Genomic DNA, 10151 nt, shown 5'->3' with positions numbered 1-10151 from the left:
AAATCAACGCTCGAGTATCACACGATAGTCATATTACATATTCTTTGAATGTCATTATAGAACCTTTACTATCCAATCATATAGAAGACTCGAGGGCAGTAGCTCGACTATTCTAAGAGTTCTAGTATCAAGAAGTGAATAACAATCATAAAACATGCGCGGTACTTATGAATAAAATTACCCCAAAGCTCATATCGTATCATACTTACATCTAGGACATGCCAAAAGAAAGAAGGGTAGGCTTTACATACCTCAATCTCTTTAAGATATAATACTCCCCAAAGCAGCACACAATGAGGTTTAATCTACATAAGCACAACAAGGCATATGGTTAATACCCTTCGGGGACTTATTCGCATCTTCACGCTAGCAACTCATTTATATAAATTTGGGCAGCATCTTCCCTATAACTTTAACTTCCTCCGACTTCATATATCAACAACAACAACTAAAACAACCAAATACCACATCTGTACCAACATTATCGTCAAGCAATCAAGGAGCGACGAGTTCCCAAAGCTATATACAATGGTGTACTCCACACCCGACCTCCTTTTAACAACAAACAAGTTCTACAAAAGCTACCACACCCCGACCAATCTCCATACCATAAGAAAACAATCCAAAACTTATTTATACAATTACTATGACTTAAACTCATGGCTTCCGAACACCGTCCCGTGAATTCTTAACAAATACAACACATCTAGAGCTCACACGAGCTCATAAACATAGAGAAGGGAAGAAACCTTACCTTTAACCATCAAGAACCAAGCTTCATAGACCTTACTTTACTGGAGAGAAAGGTCGGATACAACAATCAAACGAAAGAGAAGAACTACGCCACCACCATGGAGTTAACGATGGAAGAAATCATCTTTACTTATCTTCTAAATACGTAGAACATAATTAAATTGTTAAGAACCTTTTTTTGGTGTTTCCAATATGGAACGTTGATAACAAAGTGATAACAAGGTGATTCCAATATGGAACGTTGACAACAAGCTGTTCCTTAACTCTATACTACTTATTACTAACAATACACTTAAAACAATATATTTTCAATAGTCATGTAATGGGGTTTAACTTGCTGCCACCTAGCAAGTGTTGTCCCCCATAGACTCTATAGTCAATAATAGGATTTATAGTAATTAATTCAATACTTATCCTGTTATAGCCCGTATTTCGTACGTTCGGATAATTCGAGATAGTTGCAAGAAGTTAAGGGCAAAGCTATATCGCGATCTTTTTTAATGCACAAGTTGTTCATGAGTATCAATTGTGAATGTCATTAGTGTGGAAATATTGATAAAGGTTAATGGTAAACATGGAAATTCACAAAAGCGTTTATGGTAATATTGTGGAAAGGCTAGGGGTGTGGCCGTGAGTTGTATATTGTGTGTATGGCCGTGTATATTGTTGTATTGTGAAGGAATGGTGACAAAGAATTATATATATTTTACTTAGTAATTGATTGTTGTTGTGGCTTAGTAAGGTGAAGTGGAAGATTCTATGATGAAAAATGAGGAATTAATGGTTAGAAATGAAGTTGTGATTGTTTGTGGATTATGGAAGAAGTTAATGTGACATTAGTGTGGCCTCTTATAGTTGTAAAAAAAAAAAAAAAAAATTTGATAATGTATGGGTTGTGAATATAATTTATGAAATTGGAAATGAGACATGTGTTGGAAGATTATAAGTTGGGCCGTGGTGATTGAATTTGAAAGAGAGAATTAGGTTGTTATTGTTCTTGTTGTATTTGGAAGGTGTTGGATGAAGTAGTATGTTGATTGGATCGTTTTGAATGTTATGCGAATCGAATTAAATATAAATGAGGTGTCATTGCATTGTGTGGCGAAGGTTGTTGATGTTAGAATGCGTCTTGAATTGATTATTGATATTGTTAGCATGATTGTTGGCATTGTTGTCGATAGTTTGGCCGGGTCGAATTCCCGGATTTGTTGTTGATTAGAATTGGCCAAGTATATTTTTGGGAATGGTGTATTTACGGGGGAAGTGCTGCCGAAATTTCGGTAGACAAGTGTACTTTAAGATTCAACCTCTAAAGGCTTCTAACTAAGGTTTGGTAAATGCGACCATTTGTAGATTTTGGAGAATTTGGACCTTGAATTTGGAGTAGCGTCAGAGGCGGAAAAGGTATGTAAGGCTTTACCCTTCCTTCTTTGGCATGTCTTAGATATAATAGGGTTGAACACGAGCCTCGGGGGTGAATCTATTCCTAGTAATTCGCATTTGATTTTGCCCCTTTTTCATTCAGTAGAATTGAATTAAAAATGTTATGAATAGTTGAAGGAATTGCCTAGACATCTAGAGCTTGCGCAAGTAGGACCCGGCTACCTTAATACTCTCTCAAGCGATGTCATGAAATGTAGCGTACGTAAATTTGTATGCGCCATCTCATTTGACCCGAGGTGGGCCCATTATTTTCAGAATTTTCCTTGTTGTTCCGTTTATCAAATGATAAGGGTTGTAATTATTCTAATAAGAGTATTTATAATGATAGTGATGATGTCAAAAAGGAGAATATATCTAGGATAGTTACAATAAGAACGGTTTTATGTCTAAAAGTTTTAAGTTAAGGAATCAATATGAATATAAAAAGGTGGAATTAGTTCTTGATCTTTAATTTAATTTCTAGAATACGACTCTACTTTCTAAAGATTCTAAAGTGAATGAATAAATGCTTTATAAGGCTTATGATCTCATTCCACGTTTTCTCTTAACGCCAGTTTTCCTTGATAGTCTCGCCTTATAATACTAGCTCCTTCAAGGTGAGACAGGACGTTCCTGAAGGTTTCATAATGTAATCGGAGGTTACCGACCTTACGTCACTCCGATGGAATTGTAGCTTTCATTTGGACTCTCATGCATGCTTTATAATTATGGATGATTATTTTTATATAACACCGCGCCGTCCAATGGGCGGCCGGGCAGACACACCACTGCAGTGGGCAGATTATACCCCGGACGCGGGAGGCCTGGACGCGGGCTTATACACCGTTCCTATATGGACGGGCGATTATACACCGATCCTACGTGGTCGGGCAGTTTACTTACGAGATATTTACATGTTTTTTTAAAGCTAGCATGCATGGCATCCGCCCCGAGGGCACTCGGATGACAGATTACTCCTTTATTCCATGGTCGCTCGAAGCGTTACACCGTACCTATATGGTCGGGCGGTAGTCCACCGCACCTATATGGTCGGGCGGTTATACACCGCACCTACACGGTCGGGCGGTTTACTTGCGGTATCTATATAGTACTCCAAAAGGTAAAGCTAACTTGCACTGATATCTATCATGGTAGACAAACGAGAGATACGGGTTATATCACTCTCCTATGTTGTGTTTTATGTTCTCTATTATGATTTCGTGATATTATTCATGCCTTACATACTCGGTACATTTTTCGTGCGCGTCCCTTCTTGCGGACGCTGCGTTTCATGCGCGCGGTACACACCAGATGAGTAGAAGCCGTTACATTACGAAGACGTTCCGGCGGAGTTGTAGACTCCATTTGTATACTCGGAGTCTTCCGAGTCGGATTATATATCTTTGTGCGGTTGTTCGAAGTTAGAGACTTTGCAGACAGAGTCGTGGGTCTAGAGTGTCAGCTTTGAAAATGGCCCTGCTAGCCGACATGTTTTTACTATACATTATGTTACAGAGTCTTTGCGCTTACAGACTGTGATTAATTTGAGAAACGACAAAAAGGTTTCGAAAGTTCTACTATGTATTTTACCTTCATTTGATTTAAGAATCCAAAGAAAATATGTAAGTAATAAGAGTCCGCGGGTTCGCTCGGCTCCGAATATGGGGTCGGGTGCCCATCACACCCTAGTAAGATCGGGGTGTGACAAAGTGGTATCAGAGCAGGTCGGTCTAAGGGTTGTACGCAAAGTCGTGTCCAGAGAGTCTGTTTATGGGTGTGAAGCCGGCCACATTTATAAACGAGGAGGTCGCGGGGCATCTAGGGATTGTTGACCTTCTTTCTGTCCTATGATCGTGCGATAGAGCCAAGTCCTAGGAAAATGGAATCTCCTATACAGGTTTTACCTACGACGGAAGAAAGTGAGAAGCGATACGGAAAGTTACAGGGACGAGTATTGATGTTCTGTTCTGTTACCCGAAGCTGGAGGCTCTGTATGGCTGAGATGTGTCGTATACATATGTAAGCCTGCAAGGTATTGCTAATATTGGCGTGTGCAAATTTGAATAGTGAGAATGATAAAGGAGGCCACACACGAATGGGTACGTCTAAGAGAAAGAAGAGAAAAGGAAATACGATAAACGAGCAATAAGCGAGATGCGACGTTTCGGAAAGGTTATGGATTTGGCATGGCGATGAAGGTGCGATCACTACCCTCGGGAATCTGGAGGCCTAGGACAGGAAATAGTCGTACACACGAGTGGGAGGTGAACATTGGGAACCAAAAAGGGTAAAACAGTAATTGTAAAAGAAGAACGTGTTACGAAAATGTTCCGGAATCTATAAGGCTTTAAATTGCTCCAGATCAGGTAATAAAGGTCATGTGACGGAGCGGACGCGATTATATCAGCATTAAGGCACCGGATTCCACCAAAGTTTCGAGGTTAAGCGTGCTCAGGTGGGAGCAATTTCAGGATGGGTGACCCCCTGGGAAGTATGCAAGAAATTCTATATGTCCAGACTTAAGAGACAAATGAGAAGTTAGGGTAGCCTAAGGGAAACTAGAGCATATGAATAAAATTCATAAGCAACATGTGCATTAAAATAAAATCGGAGGTCAAAAGTCTCAACCTTGTATCCCGAACTAGTCTTGTCCTTAACTTATCATGGTTAGCTCGGATTATCCCAATGTACAAAATACGGGATATAACAGACTATGTTTGTAAACTAGCCATTTTTTAAATGTGACACAAAAAATGGCTATTTTTTTGTAAATTGGCCATTTTTGAAAAGTGACATAAAAATGGTTATTTTGCAAAAACACATTTCTTGCAAAACGATCGAAAATGCAAATTTGCAAAAATAGCAGCTTTTTTTTTGTCATTTTTCAAAAAATATCACTTTACAAAAGTAGCCATTTTTGTGTCACTTTAAAAAAATGGCTACTTTACAAAAGTGTCCACTATTTGGGAAATGGCACATTGCAAAAATGGTTATTTTAATACTTTCACAAAGAAGCTATTTTAAAAAATGGCTACTTTTGCAAAGTAGTTAGTTTTTAAAGTAACTACTTTCACAAAGTGGCTATTTTCTAAAAGTGACTACTTTTGCAAAACGACTATTTTTGAAAAGTAGCTACTTTTCGCAAGTAATATTTTGAAAAAGCGGCTACTTTTGTAATGTGATTACTTTTGTAAAGTTGCTATTTTTGAAAGTTGCTACTTTCACAAAATGTCTAGTTTTGCAAAGTTGAGAGATAGGGGGTGGTGGTAGGGAGGTGAGAGGTAGGGGTTGGGGGTAGGTGGTGATAGGCGTAGGGGTGGGGAGGGAGGTAGTGGGGGGTGGTGGGGTGGGGGTAGGAGGGGGTGGTTAAGTGGTGGGGTGGGGTGGGGGTAGTGAGGGTGTAGGGGTGGTTAGGTGGTGGGGTGGGTGGGGGTAGTGAGGGTGTAGGGGTGGTTAGGTGGTGGGGTAGGAGGGGGTGGTTAAGGAACTTGTTTTTCTAGAGAAAATATTTTTCAAAACATTTTGACCAACCAAATATGAAAAAATTGAAAAACATTTCCTCCATACCAAACACACTCTATATGTTGGGGGTTTTATCCATTTTACCCATTAATATACCCATATTTTAAGTGGATAATATGGGTCGCCTCATATTGAACCCATATTAAATGAGTTGGGTATTCAACCCATTTAAAATGGGTTGAATCGGGCGGATAACCATATTTTTTACCCATTTTGCCACCTCTACTCCTAAGGGGTCACAGGTCTATACATATATCTATAAGTAAAATACAATGCATAAACATGATAAGAGTACATTCTGAATCTATCAAAGTGACGTAAGGTCATTGCACCTCCGAACATCATTACGAGACAGCGTTTTTATCAATAGGTGACTCTAAGGATCATACTGAATCTGAAGAAGAACTTACTGAGAATAACATTCTAGAACATAAATCAACATGGAACATCCCTAGCTACTAAGAATAGAGTCATTATGGAATAGCGTTATGTTTATGTTCCGTTCATAAGGATCACGCAAAAAAGAAGGAAAGTTAACCTTAACATACCTCAAGTCGTCCAAGTAATCCAGCAACGAGCTTATCACAACTAGAGCACCAATCCCATAACAAAGGAATACATATACAAATTAGATGGCGCTAGTATGTCACGTATATCAATGGTAACTCGATTCTAAAATGAAACGGGCAGCATTTCCCCTATTTCTTAATCATTACCAAAACGTCCTCAACCAACAATTAAGATAAAAACCTCATATGATCCTCTTTAAACTTATATTCACAACATTTAAAGATATATAATTGAGCAGCCCGATATACGCTTGTATACAACACTTCTTTCTTCCAAATATGCCAAGTATAACAACCTCAACACATTCTCAACATTCACAATTACCCCTCTTAACAATATTTTTCTCAATCAAACTATCAATCGTGGCTCAAGTTAGGTTATAACTCAAAATAACATCAACTTCATGTTTGAACCTTTCCTCCAAAATCAATTCTCTCAAACCTTAGCATAGCTATCACATAAACACATAAACATGGAAATAAGATGAAATCGTACCTTAAGAACTCAAGAACACTTCAATTCCAAGATCACTTCACCTTGAAGTATCCTCCAAAGCTTCTACAAGAAGAAGAGACAAGCTTCAACAAGACTTTGAAAACCCTAGGCACTTAATTCTCACTTTAGTCTTTGATTTTTGCTTGGAAGAGTGATTGAATATGATGAAGAGGTTTCTAGAGCTTTTATGAACTTAGGTTTAAGTTACAATGACATAAAAATGAGGAGGGGCCGTAATATATAAAATTAGTAAAATCCACCGCCATAAAGATACGGTCCGTGTATACTGGCCGTATAAAATTATACGACCAATAATTTTATACGGGCCGTACAATGGTCCGTATTTCTTCAACCCAAAATCTGCCGTCTCTATTAAATTTTTAAATGCTTAAATATGGCCAGTATTTCAAGATACAGTCCATATCTCAAAAATACGGCCCGTGTAAAGCAATTTCAGAACAAAACTTTGTTGAAATGTATTCTCTTCGATTCACTTATTCTCTAATCCTTTCATAACTTATCAAACATGAAGTTAAACCCTTATAAACATAAAATAGGCATGTCCAACCTCGTATAACCTCAGAGACAGCCCCGGTGTCCAAGACTATGGCAACTAACATACGATAAATCTCAATATATAAAACCACGAGGTGTAACATCCCTCCCCCCTTAGAAACATTCATCCTTGAATGTTAAAATCTCGAGAATTTTATAGAGATTTTGGCAGAATCTCCCCTGTAACTGTACCTACCACTACCAACCTGCCACATAACAACCCAAACCATACAATGCCACACAGGGCTATGACAATCAATAACAACAATGGTCTTACACGACCAATAAGAGCAACTGATAAATAATACATACCTGAAGACGATGGTGATGCAGTTTGCATTTGCTCTGAAGCCGGAAAAAAATGAGGATATCTAGACTTCATATCTTCTTCGGCTTCCCAAGTCATCTCCTCAACATTCTTGTTTCTCCAAAGTACCTTTACCAATGCTACATCCTTGGTTCTCAACCTACGAACCTGTCGATCCCAGATGCCAATAGGGACTTTCTCATATGATAGCTGCTCCGTAATCTGTACATCATCAATGGGTACAACTCTAGAAGGATCTCCAATACACTTACGAAGCATAGACACATGGAAAATTGGATGTACAAATTCTATGTCTGAAGGGAGATCAAACTCATAGGTTACCTGGCCCACTCTCCGCATAATCCTGTAAGGTCCAATGTATCTAGGGCTAAGCTTTCCCTTCTTGCAGAATCTCATAACACCCTTCATTGGCGATACCTTCAGGAATACCCAGTCATCTATCTGAAACTCCAAATCTCATCGTCGATCATCTTCATAAGACTTCTGGCGACTCTGAGCTACCAACAGCCTTTCCTAAATAAGCTTAACCTTATCAACTGCTTGCTGCATCAAATTTTATCTTATTAGCTTAGATTCCCCAATCTCGAGCCATCTGATAAGCGATCTGCATTTTCGTCCATATAAGGCTTCATACGGAGCCATCTGAATACTAGAGTAGTAACTATTATTATACAAAAACTCAATAAGTGGAAAATTATCATCCTAGCTAACTCCAAAGTCTATCACACATGGCTGCCCTCAAGCATCTGAATTGTAAGCTCAGGCTGTGCGTCCGTCTGGGGCTGGAATACTGTGCTAAGACTCACCTGTGTTCCCAATCCTTTCTGGAAAGATCTCCAGAAGTTAGCTGTAAACTGTGCCCCTCTATCTAATATAATAGATATTGAAACACCATGAAGTCGCACTATCTCCTTAATATATAATTCGTATAATCCTCGGCGAAATAATTAGTCTTGACAGGTATAAAATGTGCTGACTTTGCAAGCCTATCAACAATCACCCATATCGAATCAAACTTACGCTAAGAACGGGGTAAGCCTGTAATGAAATCCATATTAACAGCCTCCCATTTTCAAGTCAAAATCTCTATACTATGTAGTAACCCACCGGGCTTTTGGTGCTCAACCTTAATGTCACACCCCGATTTCCGATAGGGTGTGATGGGCACCCGACCCTTATCTAGGGCCGAGCGAACCCTCAGACTATCGTAATACTCGTATTCATATTGGGCCCTCGACCAAATCATAAATACATAATAAAATTGTATGAAAAACGAACGTACTTTATATCGTTTCAAATCAAACAAAACTTGCGACCGTACAAAACCCGCAATATCATGAATGACAATACGACGGCTTATAGAGCCGCTCACAACTAACATCTTATACACACGACTCTGTCTGCAAAGTCTCTAACATGACCCGGATATCATAACACAGACAAACTCCGACTCGGCAGCGCTCCGAGCAAGTGGAGCTCGCCAATCCCGCTGGAACATCTTCTCGCTAATATCTTTAGCTCACACAGGTGTACCACGCGCGGCATGAAACGCAGCCCCCGAAGAACGGGGGTCGACGGAATATGTACCGAGTATGTAAAGCGAGAAATCCATTTACGTAATCATATTCGGAATGAAAAACTACGAAAAACAAGTATAGGAATCGAGAGTCATAACTTGCTCGTGTAGCTCTTGTCGTGTATATACATATACCGGTGAGCAAAACATATCATAATCATATTAGTTCGGAAATCATATGCGAAGTACGGAAAACATTTAGTAGCTTTAATGTCGAAGGCTTAGCTTATTCTTCTTTCTTTTCGAAAAACATTTCTGTCTTACATATATAGAAAATAGATCGTACTTCTGAATATCTATATGTAACACGTAACGTGTCCCGGCCCTCCAGTGAGGGGCTCGGTAAACAGAATCATCAGACTGTCATGTCATCACATCGGACAGGACCATCATATTATCGTATCATCAGATTATCATAGCATCAGATTTTCATATCATCAGATCGTCACCTTATCAGACTATCGCATCATCGAACGTACTCATTATATTGTCAGATTCCCACATCACCAAATCATTATATCATCAGATCAAAGAATAGCATATCATATATCCTATGCGGCCCATAATGGGTCCCGCGGACGGAACGTGGTCGCCCCTCCTGCCTTGGGCGCCACAACACATCATACTTCGGAAGTTTTCAGATCTCCTGCATCTCCGTCACACATCATATCACATAACCACGGTACCCGGCCAAAAGGGGCTCGGCGTACCGGACACATCATAACACCATAATGATATCACATAACCACGGTACCCGGCCAAAAGGGGCTCGGCGTACCGGACACATCATACTTCGGAAGCTCATCATACTTCGCATTGTGCGCACGATAGTACCGGCCCGGGACTCGGCGAAGGAAGTAACAAACATATGCACGAACAGAATCGGGTGATCTATACGCATCTCCAAACATAGACACAAAAGCTTAACGA

Source organism: Lycium ferocissimum, unplaced genomic scaffold, assembly GCF_029784015.1.
Source record: "Lycium ferocissimum isolate CSIRO_LF1 unplaced genomic scaffold, AGI_CSIRO_Lferr_CH_V1 ctg7878, whole genome shotgun sequence".
Taxonomy (NCBI): domain Eukaryota; kingdom Viridiplantae; phylum Streptophyta; class Magnoliopsida; order Solanales; family Solanaceae; genus Lycium; species Lycium ferocissimum.
Note: the sequence above shows the minus strand (reverse complement) of the source record.